Here is an 18444-nt window from a genome sequence, read left to right as displayed (position 1 = left end):
TCCAATAAGAAGCCATCTTTCACCTTTCTAAAAGTACGCAGAGACAAGGCTGTGATGCTCACTTGATTACTGCTCATCTAAAACGTTCTTGTACTTCATGTTGCATTCTCCATTTCTATTGGAATCATTAGGTATCAACTGGAAATATAGAAATGTTATATAATGTTACATTGTCTTAGAGATTATGATTGACAACCGGGCTCCCCCGTTAAGGTTTCCTATTCTGTAGACTCAGTCACAGCCTGGGAGTTTGCGCCAGTACAATTATCAGCATGCACAAACTTGTCCTATAGTCAAATGTTAATAAGTGCTGCTACAGTACATGAACCAGGAGGCTTAATGTTCAAACCAGTGTTCCTATAGTAACTAATGGGGCATCTCACTGCTAATATGAAATAATGCTCATGATTGGTAAAATAGCCAGATTTAGATATCATTTATTTCTTTATTTCATGGACTGCAACCTCACCTTTCTTTCTTTCTTTCTTTCTTTCTTTGGAATGCTATCTGTCTTTAATTTCTTCATTCCAGACATGTTGAATGCAGTTGGATCTACTGTATAGCCCAATTAAAATAACAGGTAAAGAGTTGCTCTTAAAGTGTTGTTTTTTTTTTTTTTTTTTTTGCCAACACATTATACTGCAAGCTAATATTTTCACATAGCTCTGCTATGGTATATTTTGTTTTCATTGTTTGTTTGTTTGCTTGCTCTTTTCTGTAAAGCCAGCTAGGCCAGTCCTGCGATGCCTAGCAACATCAAGGCTAACATGTTTAAGACAATTCATTGCATGCTTGTTTTTAGCAACCTCAACTTTTACTTTGTTGTGCAGCACCATCTTTGATCATGTTTGCATTTCCTAATGGCAGATATTTTGTGATGCGTTCTTTAAGCTCCCCAAAATATTCACTAAATGTTATCCCTAGGCTTTCCAGCTCTCCTTGGCACTGCAACCCCACAGCATTCCAACAGGGTTAGGAGGGCTCAAGTGTCTCTTGTTGAGGTAACTACCTTGTGGAGTATATGTTACTCTCCACTCATAAATCATTCATATTACAGCAGGAAGAATTGAAAGAAAACAACTTAACATGTAAGGATGATTCCAGTGTCTCGTTACACAGAGCTGCTCCAACAATCAAGGCCAGGAGCCTGCCCGTGTAGCATAGCTGGGTAAATGAAGCAGAGCACATTCGTCTTGCAAGGATATTTTGTTTATACACTATGGTTTAAAATATGATCAATTTAACTGAAACAACTAAAGAGAACTAGATTAATAGATAATGGCATGGCTGGTTTAAAATATGAAGTATCAATATGGATAAGATTATTATTAATAACTAGATTAAGGCTAAGATTAAGTCCAGGGCTGGGGTAATAACATTAAACAATATCAAATCATATTTAAGCGATTCCTTTGACTGTTCATTTAAATAAATGTAGCTCTCCGGACTGTAACCCATTCATAATTTCTTATGCATTTCATTGCTGGTGCTGCTGTACCATAACCCTGGCCGCCTGCCAAAAAAAGCATATATCCTCCAGCATCCCATTGTTTCGATCGAAATCACTTTGTAACATTGTTTTGCTGGGAAAACTCCCTTGAACACTGAACAGCTCCAGGCCATCCCATGGCAACTAAAACAACAAAACACACCATTCCCCTCTGAGTCATCCAGCAACTGTGCTCTCTGAACCATGGACTGGCTGAACCGGGGGCTCAGTCTGACTTTCTTTGAACCTTGATTGCTGTAATTATTTTATAGTATTACATTCCATGACACAGCATATTAAGGCTCATGGGCTCCCTCATGATTCATATAAAGGAATCTGCATGACAACTCCCATTTTCTACTGAAGTATGCACACACCATTTTATATGATTGTGGGAGTTATAATGATTCCCTCCGCTAAATGCTCTCCAATGGCAATACAGTGCCTGAGCAATAGTTCTGTCCTCTGGGGCAGGGTGGCTAGCAGAGCAGCTACACAGTGCCTGAGCAATGTTTCAGTATTTTTGGGTAATGGTACAAGCATAGCCACACTAATATGATGAGATATTGGTAAAATATATGGGGTATTGAATTGTTTTAAAATATTTTTTTAGGTTTTTTACATAAATATTGAACTAATTGATGAAATGCACAACATCAACATAGAATTAAACAGTACTAATTCCAGTAAGAAGCCTTCTCTTCTCTGGATTGATTTGAATCACATCTCAAAGTCACAGCAGGTATCTACAATCTTTCAGAATCGTGCTGGAGCGGGATGCTGGATGCTGATTTGCTGATAGTGCTGAATCATTTTTCGAATTCTTGTTAAGCACTAACGTCCAAATGAGCCTCAGTCACCCCTAAACACATTAGATTTCTCAAAAACAGTTTCCTTTGGGTATGGTGTAAACTGTATTCAGTAAGCATGGGTCTCAGCTACTGTAAACTTCTGAACCAACTCTTAAGACTCACCTCGCTATAAATACCTAAGTAACAGATGTCAAATTGAAGCTTTCAATTCCAGGTCTAAATTCAGTACTGCATGTTCCTTATGAAAATGTAACATATGGTACTGCAAATATATTTCAAATGTGGACACAGCATTCCAGTACTAAATTGACAGTATAATTTTAGACATAGAAATATACATAGACAAGCTTCATTTTTAAAGTAATAGCCTTCCATAGACAGACACACAAGCATATTGTGTAGTACACACACATAAACTATTATTATTTAGGGCTGGTTTGACACATTTGTGATATGTAGCACAGTGTTTTGTGTAAATTTAATTACCAGTAGTGCAAAGTCTATAGACCTTACGTTGCTACAGAACAGATTTCCACCCCAACATACCCAGTGGAATTTGAGGTAGTCATTTTTTTTAAGAATATATTTTTAAAGCTTCCTTTGGGAGCTAGATTCTTGTTTTTGGAATTTAGGGAAGACAAACTCTTCCAAATGGAATAATCCAGGGTTTAGCTCTGGTGAAGCCTATCAATGCCACCTTAACTGTAGCCTGTGTGTGTTTGAGATGTATTAGTATGATTTGAAACAGATACCGTTTGATAAAAGCACAATCATCTCCGACTGCGACACACCTGATACCTGCAGGCTCAGGTAACTTTTGCTCTATATGGTTTCACCACTGGAGGTGTAGCACTGTCAGCCTGACACTGCTGTTGACTGAAGGATGGGATGAGTTGTGAAGTCACTCATGGTAGAGCTACTGGGCAGGGCAAAGCATATAAAATCAGAGCAGCTCTCTGAACAGCATGGGCAGGGAGATAAGACAACAATTCCACTGCACAGTAAGATAGTGAACCTCAGAAGCACTCCCTTACTCTTGTCACCCGAACAATCAAACAATAAAACTTGACAACATAATTGCTGTTATAAAACCTATTCACTTACCAAAAAGCAATTTACCTGGATTTGTAATTTGATAAATACGCACTTCTAGATTCAGGTGAAGAACAACTTAAGATAAAATTATTAAAACATTTTATTTTTTTCTCACTGAAGACAGTGGGTGTCGACATTTGAAGATACTGTATTTCCGAACTACTGAGTTGCAATCTGCAGAAACAGTATTCAAATTCCCCAGTCCTTGTACTAGACAGGAGGGAGGTCTCCTGTACCAGTAATAATCAGGCGCAATCTTTTTTATCTTATGCAAAATAAAACCGTATTTTAATTTGAAGCAGGGGAATAAATGCAAAACCATATTTTAGAAAGTCAAGAACTTTTAAGCGAACACCCGTGCAAAAAAAAACAAAAAACAAAAAAAACAACGCTGGTTTAACTGCAATGAAAGGGAATGCATTTTTTACTACAGTAGACTACAGTTTGATTGCAAAGTTTTTGTTCACTAGTTATACTGTAGTTTCCGCTCATCTCTAATAATGTTAAAGTTCAGTTAAGTTGCATGATGTAAATGTATTGCAGTTTAATTACAGTGTGACCCTACAATTAATTTCCCAATTCAATGCACTTTAACATTGTGATCAAACAAATGACCATAAAATGCAAGGGAAAGTCAAGCCTCACATGATTCTGCATGTTTTTACAGTTCTTGGCTTGTGTTTGACAGGCTATTAAACATAACGGTTCAGCCTAAGTGCCTTTCTACTGTAAAACAAAGTGGCACCCTCACCCTAAACCTGCTGTAACACTCAAACCCTTAAACACCTATAAGATTCCTGCACATGAAAGACAGAGGCACTGGACTGGCTCAATGTTTTTGTTGTTCTTTTTCTCTGTGGCTTCTACCCTGAAAAATTATTCACTGTTCAAGATGAACCATCGCTGTCTACCTGTTTGCAGTTCTGCATCATTCATAGATCTATGGTTTTATAGTGGTCGACTTTCTTTGAATAAATGTTTGTCTTTTTAACTTCGCCAAAGTTTATATAGGCTTTGCTTCCCGGCTCTCGTCCCGGGACTGCACTCTACTGTGATGTGTCTGTGATTGTGTTTGGATATTTGAAATGATTTGCTTTCCCTTATAGAAGTTTCCCACATTAAAAGCATAGCAGAATGTAATAAACTTAAAACTAAAGTGTAGTGTATCATCATGACTTTATCCTGTCCAAGCAGGTTTCAATCAAGCCCACCAATAAACACGGCCCATGCATGAAACACATGTCCTTCTACACGGGAAGCTCAAAGAACTGGAGCTGTGCTGCGAGAGATGGTGGGATGAATGAATGTTGCCTTTGTTCAAGCTGCAATTAGTGCATTCCACTGGAGCCACCAGGCAGGGGGGAAGCCAGAAAGAGACCTAACAATATAGAAAGCACTGTCAAAACTCTGGCTGAAAGCCTTTCTGGTTTAGTGGGCGTCCCCCCATGATACTGTCCAGAGCCCAGATATCTGACCGTTTCTTCTGTTGGGGTTCAACAAGAATGTAAAGAATGCTAAAAGTAGTTTAGATTCTTTAGAGGGTAGCGGAATTTAAATAATGCAATAAGGATGTATGTGTTCTACCGATATTCTACTCCTGCCTTTATAAACTTTATAATTAACAACTGCATACTAAGAGGTTTTTTTTGCCATGTTTTGCAGATACTGAACTCAGTCACTTTGGTCAAACTGCTCCTGGATCACAAATGACATCAAGCATGTCATAAAAGTGCTACAGGTGAGCCAGAATGGGCAGTCACACACTTTGAATGGTGAAAGATCTCAGTGATTGTTTGAATTATACCAGTCATCCTATTTTGTACTCACTATTCTTTTTTACATCAGGTTTTATGGTATACCTTTATGTAGACAGTTTATAAATCTGTTACTATATGTTAATTAAACATTAACAAAACATGAACAAGGCTCAGAATTATCATAGCTGATTGTGAATGTTGCACAGAACTGATAGTTATAGATTCTTTCTGTGGTGTCTCTCTCCCCATGTGTCATGGGTTTACTTTGCGGTGCTTATCCATGTTCACCATGCCTTGCTTGTTTTTGTTTGTTTTTTTATTAATAAAGACGCCCATGTTACCAAATGGCCCAAATTAACATGTGTCAGCACTTAATAAACAGTGCCTGTCTAATGAATCAAAAGGAAACTTAAACAGATGCCATTAGGCTAAATTGGTATTCCATGTGGAGTGGCTCTGGGCTGAAGAATTGCGCTATTGTGCAGGACAGAGACCTGCATGGCAGCTGAAGTATATGAGAATGGATCCCATATGGGAAATGTTATTGGGATTAGCCTGGACCACAGTTTGGAAGGTCAAACATCTTTGATCCCAGTTTGTCCCATGTTCATTCACCTTTGGATTGTTTGTTGTCTTTGCAAGATGTCTCCGGGTTCACAGTAATCTCCTGACCTTATCTTAAAACTAGGTAAACCTATAAGAGACAAACATTTCAACTAAAAGTATGGAAGGCTAGTCAACATTTTATGGTTTTACTTTTTACAACTTGATATTGTATTAAAGCTTGAAATTCTGCAGTTTGATTATTATTCCCCTTTTTAATTTCAACTAAAAATTTTGTGTTTGGTATCAACTGTTTTATTTTTTAAACAAATTCATAACTTTGACTTTAAACTTTGCTACTTGGCTTAGGTGCAACACCCCACCTGTATAATTTTACAATGAACACTTCCTTCACAAGGCAGCTTGTGCAACTACACATTGTGCATCCACTCAAATGCTCTACCAAGTGTTATTTTAATACCAGCACCTTGTGAATTAACTCTACCCTGAACTGGGCAGCATGGTGGAAGACGTGAGCCATGTTCCCAATTATTGAGCAGGATCCCTAAGCTCCTAAGTCATTTTTATTACGGCTTTACTTTTATAGTAAGTGACCCATTACCCATCCACTGGAATTCCTTGTGCTGCCTGTGCACAGGAGAAATGTCTTGTACATTAACAAAGTGGTGTCTGATGCTTAATATACTGCCAGTGTGATGTGAAGCCTTCCTTCCCAAGGCTGAAAGGAAATGGCCTGTGCTTTATGCTCCCTTGGCGATTGTTACTCTTGAATATTCCACGCTAGGCAGTTGTGGGATCTTGCAGAGGTCCATCTCAGTAACAATCGTCAAGGGAGTCATCCTGAATTCCAGGAGATTCTGGTCACAGAATGTCAACAGACAAGAAGTTCTGGAACACCAGCACTGCATGGTGTAAATATAAAGATCTAGTGTATGATATAGACTGGCTTGGAACTGAGCTGAAAGTCAGTGATGCAGACACAGTCCACTGGTACTGAATCTGCATCACGAACCTAATTTAAAATGGAAATGCAATAATATCATGCAAGCACAACACAAGCCCATCAACCAAGCTGGGAATAATGAAGCAATTGTCAAAATGGTAAAATAATAATAATAATAATAATAATAATAATAATAATAATAATAATAATAATAATAATAATAATAATAATACAGCACTCAGAGTAGGATGTCTAGATTGATTGAGAGGGAAGTAGATCATATGGATTTAATTTTCTGCAGCAAATTGCAAAACTATGATCTACATTATTCCAGGATGTGATTCCAGTCTGAAGGGGAATAGTTAATCGCATGGACTGAAACCCCTCAGGCACTATAAGCACTGATTCTGTAGAGTACAGTTCCACTGGAGATCACTGCTGTTTCTTTCATTAGGATTTGAAGTTTTCAGTCTGTCTCCTTATACTTTATTAGTCTTAGTGCCATACCTCTCTCACGGGCTCTCTTTACAATTGTGCAATTTAACTATACATAATACATTTTCTTAATTTTGAAAAGTCTCAAGTCCTATTCAAAAACCTTTAAGGACTGTTTTTAAAAAAGAACGGACTGTTTTAAGGAATGTTTTTAAGGACTGTTTTTTAGTATTAATACACATTCTCTTGGGCTTTGAAAACTGCAAGTAAGCATATATCCTTTTGTAAAGCAGCTGACAAATGTTTTGTAGGCTGCACACTTGATTTTATTTATCAAAACAGACTTTAAAACATGCCTTAGACTTCCTTAACCTCACAGTTTGTGAATGGGGCCCATCAACTGCACTTAAAAGCATAGAAAAGTCCAGTAAAGCTTTGTCCATCGAGGTGAAAGCACAACAGACAAGTAAGGTAAACCAGAAGTAAGTATGATAAAAGATGGTGAAAAGCACTGCTAAGTATGAATGCACTGAAAAAGGACTGTGCAAAAGTACTGTAAGGAGATATCATTACATTAATGTAAACAACCAGTCTGAGTGGATTAGACTGGCATGCAGAGTTGGTGCACAGTCTAATCTTGCCATTAATTAGATTATTTAATGCTTTTCTGTAGACCACAGAAAAGTTACTTTGATTCCAGGCATTGTTCCAACTTAAAAAAAAAAAAAGAAAAAAAAAAAAGTTCATCAGTGAGCTTACAGTGACCCAAAACAACAAAGGCTCAATGTATTATTATTATTGCATTAATATTTTAATAATATGGTGCATCGCATGGATCTTCCCTGCTGTATATGGGTCACAGGGTTGATTCCTTTAGTAATAAGCAGTGTGGGGTTTGCAGTTTCTAAAGCACTTTTTAATTTGCAATTAAAACAAGCTTCTGGATACACATGGCAGTTTTGTGCTCTCTCTGTGCTGATGCAACATGCTCCTAGCTGCATGCTGTAAACTTGGGATGCTTTCCATCAGCGCTAATAAATGGCAGAACCTTGTCACCAGAATCATGTGCAAAGATTCTAAAACTTCATGTACTGTAGAGCATTTTTATAAAGCTGCAGTGCTCAAGTCATGTGTGCATACCTACTGACAGGTGTGATGACTCCCCAGTCCCTAATCACAGACTGTACATAAACATCTCTCCCGGTACCATTCGACGCGTGCACAGTGTGTGTTCATCCATCTAGGGGGAGAGGTTTGGACTGGAGCCTAGGCATGCGGCCTGTGGTCACACACAATCGCTACACTACCAGCAAGCTTCCACAGCTGCAAGAGCTGGGGTGCTTGGGCGCCGTGTGTCATACAGCCTCATTGTACAATATTTAAACAGTGTAAACATGACCCTGCAAAAATAGTCTTTATAAACCATTTGGAAATGTACTACTGATTATATCTTGCGCTGTTCTTATTTAGCTTTTTTCTTTAATTTATTTTTAAATTGTGTGGGGTATCGTTGTAATGCAGTAGTAGGTCTCCCAGCACGTATTTTGCAGTCTGTGGATGCTGTGAACAAATCTTTAGTTTTAACAGTTCCGGAGCATGCTTTTCTGGTATATTTAGTGATGATTTTATATCTTTATGTTATGTGTGAGTTATGTATGGCATATGTCAGCTCTTTCATCCTGCACGCTATATGCAGTGAATAAGCGAAAGGCTCTAAAACAGGTACAGACTCAGTAGAGGATTGTCCAAGGACAATTTACTGCAAGCTTTGCCTAACCATGAATTAAACACGTTTGTGAATTAACCATTGCAATATATACAAAGTTTTTAACTAAGAAAATAAACAAACCATATGATAGTAAAAATGAGACAAGCTAATATATGATGTGCTGCAGTGTATATAAGTTATAAATCCCTATCAATGGTGCATGCTGCTGCACGTTTTGCAGCTACACTACCCCAGTCAAAGCCACTGCGTGGGGTAGATTTACAGGAATGTCATTTTAAAGGGTGTAAGCCTGGATATCAGATTAACCTTTTACCCTTAGGAGGGTATTCAAGCTGTTACTTTATCTATCGTGTGTGTTCAAACTCTTTATTTTCATACTGCAAAGAGCTCCCCTATAAATAACATACTTTCAAATAAAAGGAAACTACTATTTTCATTCAGGGACTAAAACATATTTTTATTTAAAAATTAATAATTTGTAATGTGGGGTTTCAACTTAAAATAGATAAATGCGTTTGTGAATAGGGCCTCTAGTATTTAAAGCATTGCTAAGGTGACGTTTTCAAGTCCAACAGAAAGTCATGTACAGTACTACTTGCACTGACAAAATAGTTGCACTCAACATTCAACAAATAGTTGCATTTGAGAGCTGCCTGTTTTTTTAAATGTCACGGGCCTGGTGGCACAGTACAAGCTGGCAGCTTGTTAAAGTCTTGTGAGTAGAAGAAAGGCTGATTCTCCATACATAGATAGAAACAATACCATTTTTACATTGTAAAGAACACATCTGCAGAATGCACATAAATAAGGCGGTGGGATGCTTCGGTTGCTGGAGCTGTTGCTGTATTTAGAAGAGCTCTGTTTAATGGCTGTGTTTATGCCCTTAATGGCAGCTGCAGTTTTAGCTGACCAGTGGCTTCTGTAGGACGCTGGTATGCCATCCATCTCCTTGAGTGGCTAAAACTCAAACAGAGGTGCCAGCTTAGAGGGTGGAGGTATGTGGCAGCGACTGAGAAGCAAGGTCCTGCAGATCTCCACACAGTGCTTTATTGCTATTGGCACTGCTGTGTATGTACAGTACTAGGAAATGTGATTCCAACATTGCTGTAGTTTCATACTGTAAGATGCACGTACAGTACCAGGCGATCATTGATTTACTGGCATTGTATATAATAACAAGGTAACACTTTACATTGTATCTCCAAACTACACAGTAGTCAAACACTAGCTACACATATAGTTGTTCCGTTGCAATGCAACAGCATATGTATTTACATGTTGGCAGCTGCTAGGGTCTTTTGTAATTATACTGCAATTTAACATTCAGTTTTGTATTTGCCAATCAATTTCCAATAACCACAAGTGCAATTACATTAACTATATTACAATGTAGTTAAATATACTTAAAGTGTTACCTATAATAATAATAATAATAATAATAATAATATAATAATAATAATAATAATAATAATATATTAATATTATTTATTATTATTATTATTATTATTATTATTATTATTTATTATTATTATTATTATTATTATTTTGCTGTTGGTTTACCCATTTACTGTAGTAGTCTACCTCTTTATTATTATCTATAAGGATACCCAACAAAACCCAGAGAAACTTTTAAAATGCACATTTCATAATAGTAACACAGAAATGTACAATGGGGATTCAATTGTGAATGAATAATTTCCATAGTTACATTCAATGTGCTAAACTCTAGCAGGCTCTCTGTGGATTAAAAGAGTCATGTGAGTCACATGCCGAAGTGTCTGATTCCATGGGAGCCTGTGAAAGGAGTGCTTGGCTGCACATCAGCCCTTTCCATTTATATGTCCAGTGTAACTGGACACCCTGCACTACAACTGCAAGCTGCCTGACCCTGGGTTTTTAGGGACCAGCTTCATGTAAATAACTTTATTTGGGTGTAATAAGCAGGAACAGAGCTGATGACTAACAGCAGAGGCATGGATCTTGTTACTGGACTTCAGTGATAAGATGATGCCCACTCCCTCCCAATCAATCAGGGTGGGGGGGACTGACTTCACAACTTCCCACCTCACCTTGAGCCAGAGCCACAGAGGATATGGGCGGGTCTGCATTAGGGTTTTGTCATCCATGGTGTGTGGCAGTGATATAATTAGTGGACTTTAGTTGGTACCTTCCAAAAAGATAATTTATTCTTATTCGAATTGATATGGGAGATTATAATGAATCAGCAATGTCATAAATTGATGTTCACATTATAGGAATTCAGTAGGATTTCAAAAGCTGATTAATTCATGTTGTACAAAACTATTGATTGGTAATTAACGATTAATGAGTAATTATAAAGAGTTACAAAATGGCTTAAAAAACTTTAAGAACTCCTTTGAAATCAAAGGTAAACAGTAATATCTTAAATGGGGGTGCCATGTGAATAAAGATTTAAAAACAGTACGGATACAGATAAAAAGCAATGCATGCCTAGCTGATGAATGTTGCATGCTGCCCTTGCATGTGCCTCTATCAGAGCACCCTCACTGCCTCATGGCCCAGGACAGGGGCTAGCATGTTGATTCAGTGGACTGCAGCAGCTGGGAATGCGTTGTGAACGTTTGGAGGGAAGGCATTTTGAACTGAGTGGAGGGGGTGCTAATTTCAAAATCTTGCCTATTATAGAATCTAAAATAGAATGCTGGGTTACATGTTACACACAGCAGCTCTGAAGAGAAGACTCTCACTGCTGCATTTTCAATACATTTTCCCACTCCAATATGTGTAGGTTGTTGAATTTATGGGGTCATTTACCTTTATTGTTTTTTGTTTTTTTGTTTTTTTATGAACGCACCCCTTGAAAACTGATGATCAGTCCAGGAGGTGATTTGATATTGTAGTCCAGTTAGCACTTTTTTAGGGGGAATGAGTTTGGCTTTGTGCACACCCCTTCCCCACAGATCTCCTCACCTTTGTCCTGAAAAGTATTTGAGCTGGAAGCCACAATACATCGACAGCCTTAGAGGTTCCCAACCTGTGCACTGCAAATAATCCTTGTTAGCGCTCCCTGGCTTATACCCAAAGCAACAGCATCTAACACAATCCCAAACGCATTGCTCTGCTACTAAACACACAGCACAACATTGCAAATAAACCCAATCTGTGCCTTTAATATCTATAAGTACAATTAGTACATAACAGCTGTTGCAAATGTGTTACCACATGCTGACAAACATAAAAGTTATGTAAAGTCATTTGATTTCGAAATCTGAAATGTACAGCTTTTGGTATAGATACCTAAAGTTTTGCTCCTGATAGTGGTCTTCGGAGAAAACCTTCAAGGCAGAGGTGCCTTGGAAAAGCACTGAAACACCCAAGAACTGCGTGCATCTCATCCGGATGAAAGAACACATTAGATGTCACACCCTACCATCTCGTAAGTGGGAAAATATGTATTTTGTTTTAAATGTCAAATGGTACAGTTGTCGGGTTTTAAAAAAGGGATTTGAACAGTAAGTATTCCACATTCCTAATTAATGAGATCATGACATGGCTCCAATGTGTTCTTTCCCCCCAAATTAATTGCCCATGAACTTACCAGATGTATGAATGTCCCAGAACAGAGATTTTAGTGTGCAGGAGTTTAATAGACTTCTGAAATGCACAGCTTTGAGGTTTCACAAAAGATCTGAAATTAGTGTTTCTGGCTTTTAATATGGAGTTCAGTGCATGCAGTTTCATGGAACATATTTAAAAAGAAATACATGGAAAATACATGGAAACATAAAATGCACTGCAAACAGTGCTAAATATTAGGTTTTATTATTTGTATGTTACCTATATCAAATTTTAAACAGTTGATAAAATAAATAAACATACAATCAAATAAATTAGGGTTTCTTTATTGCTTGTTAACATTTCAAATCAGGTTCATAGTCTTCCCCACGTCATGGTACACACCCCTTTCTCTGTTGTTTGGGCTTTTAAAATTTATTTTGCTTTTTTAAATTTTTTTTTTTTTTTTTAACTTTTTATAATTTGTGACAGGTAAGTGGTGTGTGAGGTCATTAACTACAAGGTTTATTCCCACCCTAACCCTTTGCCATATAGTGTATCCCCATCTGTATTACAGCAGGTATTTAAAGCACAAAAGAAAAGAAAAGCTAACTGTGTCTTGAGATCACTCTCCAATGTACATCTGTACAGCCAGTAATGAATAAATGAAACTAAACTAATAGTCAGCAAATGAGTTTCATTCCAGCCTGAGTAAACTGTCTGATTTAATTACAGCTGATGCAGATTTCTTTGATAAACCATACAAGCTAAGAAGGCATAGAAAAAAACAGAACATTAAATTATTTTCCAAGGGGTTTCATACTACTTTTTAAGACTATGTGCTTTATCATACCTCTTTGGGCTTTACAATACTTGCTTGTGCTTTACCATTCCTCTCTGTGCTTTACAGTTCTTACCTATGCTTTACCATACCTCTCTGTGCCTTACAGTGCTTCCCTATGCTTTACCATACCTCTCTGTGCTTTACAGTGCTTCCCTATGTTTTACCATTCCTCTCTGTGCTTTACAGTGCTTCCCTATGCTTTACCATTCCTCTCTGTGCTTTACAGTGCTTCCCAATGCTTTACCATTCCTCTGTGTGCTTTACAATGCTTCCATATGCTTTACCATACCTCTCTGTGCTTTACAATGCTTGCCTGTGCTTTACCATTCCTTTCTGTGCTTTACAATGCTCACCTATGCTTTACCATACCTGTCTGTGCTTTACAAAGATTCCTTATGCTTTACCATACCTCTCTGTGCTGTACAATACTTTCCTATGCTTTAACACATCTCTCTGTGCTTTACAGTGCTTCCATATGCTTTACCATACCTCTCTGTGCTTTACAATGCTTGCCTGTGCTTTACCAGACCTCTCTGTGCTTTACAATGCTTGCCTGTGCTTTACCAGACCTCTCTGTGCTTTACAATGCTTGCCTGTGCTTTACCAGACCTCTCTGTGCTTTACAATGCTTCCCTGTGCTTTACCAGACCTCTCTGTGCTTTACAATGCTTGCCTGTGCTTTACCAGACCTCTCTGTGCTTTACAATGCTTGCCTGTGCTTTACCAGACCTCTCTGTGCTTTACAATGCTTGCCTGTGCTTTACCAGACCTCTCTGTGCTTTACAATGCTTGCCTGTGCTTTACCAGACCTCTCTGTGCTTTACAATGCTTGCCTGTGCTTTACCAGACCTCTCTGTGCTTTACAATGCTTGCCTGTGCTTAGTCATACTTTCACTACTCTTTATTGCACTTTGCTGTGTTTTTACTATGGTAAACTTTTCTAAAGAGATAGGAGATAAGTTCATACTGTATTTATCTACCCCAAGCAGTGAAAGCCTCCTACACATATTCAGAGTCCCACAGATTAAACATGCTTGCCTAAAATGTACAAGACAACTCATTGTCAAGGGGGATTAAAGGTGGAAATGCCTCCTATCCGAATTAAGACTTATGACTCTGGGGGGTTAGGGAAGTGAAAACAAATGTTAAAGCCATTCATTATTGTTATCTTTTTCTTTGATCAGTTTTATCAACTCCCTTTCCCTTGTTCCGATCCATTAAACACCAATGGAGTGTATTGACCCCTGCTAAAAGAGATGGGACTGAAACAGCTGCAACCCCCATACACACAGTACCACTCCTGTCAGGCTAATAGAGCAGCTTTACATTATTATTATTATTATTATTATTATTATTATTATTATATTATTATTATTATTATTATTATTATTATGATGATGATGACATGTTAAGTAGCTATAGTTTTCTATTAAAACCACAACAGAATACAATGACAAAAGACAGTTGCTCTGGTTTATGGCAGCCTAGTGTTTTAATACCATCTTAAAAGTTCCCTGAGGAGTTTTCGATAAGTCCCTTTTAGTTGCCAAACTTTAGCACTTGAAACATGTTTGGTGGTTTAGTATGATATAGTATATAGTCATAAAACATGTCAAAATAATAATAATAATAATAATAATAATAATAATAATAATAATAATAATAATAATAATAATAATACATTTTCCTTGACTACTAAGGCAGGCTCATCTGGATTTATTGAACATAAGTCAAAGAATTGATCGGAGGAGCTTGCCTTTAAGAGTCTTGTTTTGTCACTCTCTTCTCTCGTTTCAGTGGGTGCAGACTGGCTCAGGCTGGCTTTCACCACTGCAGCTCACAAAGGATGTGACCACACTGCCCAACTCTGTACACAACAGGAGAAGACAATGAGATGCAGTGTACACAGCCTTGACCATTCCACTGGACGCTGAGCTAGGAAATGTCTGGGCATCAATGCGCCTGCCTACTGCCCACCTACCCCTGACATTGACATCATACCAAGCTCCCAACGCAACGGGACAAAGTTACAGAAACAGCATTTTCTCTGTATACTATTTGTATATGTGAACCCACTAACACTCAGTAAACTCTCTTGATGCATTTTTTGCTTGTTTTCACTTCATATTAAATATAACCAAACTGTATCTAAATTCCACCACCCTAATATTTCTAAACTTCAATGTATTTATATTTTACAATAAGTAGTAAGATTAATAAATGGGTCAGAGCAGAAGTAATATGATAGACCCCCACTGTATTTTACAACCAAAAGTACAAAGGGGACTGTTTTCTAATATCATTCTGATACAGCAGTAACTCTTTTGCTTTGTCTTTAAAAATGCCCATCCCTCTTGGTACAGCATTCCTCACAAGTCCTTGGCAATGATGCCTCCAAGCTTGCATTAGTTCAGCATTGCCTGAGAAACTAAGACATTGCAAGCTTGTTTCTGTGTGGAACAAACCTGAAGACAAATGTTTTCAAGGTGTCTTGACAAAAGTTTATTTACTTTTGTTCCCATTCTATAACAATCTCCATTACATTACTATTTCTTTTTTTCTTTTTTTAAGACCATGTTAAAAGGTTTGTGGTCCTCTAAGGTCCAGGAATACCACTGGTCCGGCGTACTGAGGATTTTATGTGGCAGAAAATGACCTTCTGAAAGATTCTGTTAGTAGCTGGACCACTCCAAGGGCTTTTGTGTGATGGCAGGCCTCGGTTGTTTACATTGCTGTTCTCACGCTTTCTGCAGGTCGATCCTCCTTGCGACCCTTCCAGAACAAATAAGACACTCTCACATTCACCTGAAACTGCCTGCTGTCCAGTACAGTTATTGTTGTTGCATTTCCTCTCCTGTGGCCCCAGCTTGGATTCATGTGCAGCCCGGTCTCTGTGTAACCCCCTCACTGTCTCAGAAACGTAGGTTGTGTACGCTGGCCAGGACTTGGACCGAGGGAGGACTCTGGTGTGCGCAATTCTGTTTCCTGAGTTTGGTTCTAGGTGACAGGAAAAGATAACATGAGAAAACAAAGCTGCAGTCTCAATAAGTACCCTCATTGTAGTTCCCTAACTAAAGTAAATACTGATCTTTGACAGCGGTAAACAGCATTCAAAACCAGTGATGGAATAAAGTGTGCACTGTCTCTTTAACACCCATCGCCACAGCTTCTCCATGATCATCTGTAGCCTTTGACTGGAATATAACCTCAGCTGGAAAGCCGTCTAGATCTGGCAGCAGCGAGGCTCACAGATTCCACTTGATGGCATGCTACTGGGGACTGCTGAACTGCACATTGTGTCTATTGCAACACAGCCCAGACGGCCTGACAACGTTTAATCACTGCTACCAGACAGTATGTCATCGACAGCTAGGCTTGCCAGCCCAAGTCATCCCTGGAGCCCTGCTACAAACAAGGGGGCACCCCAGCAACACCAGTTCTGGCCATTGTTGGTATTTTCATTGAGTAGTAATCATTGAGAAATAAACCATAACATTTCAGAAAATCTTGTGAACACATTGCAGGCTCTTGCAGATCTCTGCCTTCCTGACCACTCAAGATTTGTTGATTTTTAATGTTTTTTTTTTTTTGTTAATATTCTGTTCCTCGCCAAGGATTTAATGCCCTCCTTTATTCCTGCTTGTTTTCCTACAGGTGGGTGAGATTGATCCCTACGACAGATGGAAAGCGAGAGTGTTGAAAGAGGTTTTAGGTGAGGACAAGTTACATTTTCCAAGCTTCAGCTCAGATCACCTGCACACATTACAAACCACACCAGTGGAGAAAGCCAAGAAGAAACCAAAACAAGAACAGCATGATTTGGCAGCTTTTCCACTAGTGTAAGACTAGGTGTAATAATTGGCAGTACACAATAACTGGGTTCAAAAGGCATTATTGGGAAAGCACATGATATTAGAAAGGGATAGTGCAGTGTTGAGCCTTGCTTGCATATGTTTCATAAAGGTCAACCCCCATCAACATGTGGAAACCCTAATAGTTCAAACTTGCATTCATTCAAACCTGCAATTGTAAGGTGACACACATTTTAAACCTAGAGTAAGTTGTAAAATATGACTTATTTTCTGTCCTACACTAACTTCTGAAGTGCTATTAGAGAAGAGTTTGTCTGGGAAAGGTTGACTCAGTGAGCCTGCTCTGTGACTGAATGAATCATTGCAAGCATATCTCTTTGAGTTAGAATGGAACATGTTTCTTAAACAAGATGTGTATTAATATGTATAATAAACAAGCTTTCAGTGAGTTCCCTTGTTTGCATCCTTTCTCCACCTTTGTATTTGTTGGTTCACTAATTTTGTTTACCTGCAGGTTCTTACATTCTCTATGTGGGTTCTGGCTGGCCAAAATGAGTAAAAAACCCAGGCCACATTCTCATGATCACCAAAGTTTTATCTTTCTTTATTCTGTTCTTTAATTGGCTGATAAAATGGTTAAACAGAAGAACTTGGTCAATGGAGTGATTTTGGTTTAATAGATATGCTCAGATTATTTTTCACTTGTTGAGGTCAAGGCAGCATGGCCTTCAGACTGTAGAACCTCCTATGAGGTTACACAGCACAGTTATTTAAGGCACAGTAGGCTAGCAATAACTCCAACAGCTAAACAGAGCGGCCCTCACAGAATGAACATTTGTAGGAAACTTGTTGTTTACTCGATAAATGAGAACTGAATGCTGACATTAATGCAGTCTGTAGGACTGCACTGTGCTCCTCTGCTCTCACAAAAGGCTCCCTTTTTATCCCTTCCGATAAAACATGCCAGGATGAAAGTTTAATCGACAAAAACGCTATTCAGTAGAGGGGGGGGGGGGGTATTTTAGTCTTTTTTTTTTCTCTCTCGCATGTGTATAATTCTGTTCGACCCGAGCCGACACTGGAAGGTAGGAAACTGGAGCCAGTAAGCTGTATTCAAACCACCCCCAGACTTGGCAAAGACCTCAATTGGTTGATATTATGCCGGTGCTGTCAGCTGATTCAGGGTTGGAGAATGTGGAATCTGGCAATGTTGCTAAGCACAAACAGAGCCGAGGATTTTTTTTTCCCTCAAATGTTACAGTATTTCACTCGGCCCCAATGGCACAATAAGATCTGAAAATAAATCACATCCCTCAATTTCTTGAAATTAAAAATCACTAGAGAATTTACATAGTGTTGTACTTTTCTGTTCAGTTACCTTTTTAACATTAATCTTTCAATGGTAGAGAAATCATGGTGAGTACAAA

This window comes from Polyodon spathula, chromosome 21 (assembly GCF_017654505.1).
Source record: "Polyodon spathula isolate WHYD16114869_AA chromosome 21, ASM1765450v1, whole genome shotgun sequence".
Classification (NCBI taxonomy): Eukaryota; Metazoa; Chordata; class Actinopteri; order Acipenseriformes; family Polyodontidae; genus Polyodon; species Polyodon spathula.
The sequence above is the reverse complement of the archived record's forward strand: the minus strand, read 5'-3'. Positions refer to the sequence as shown.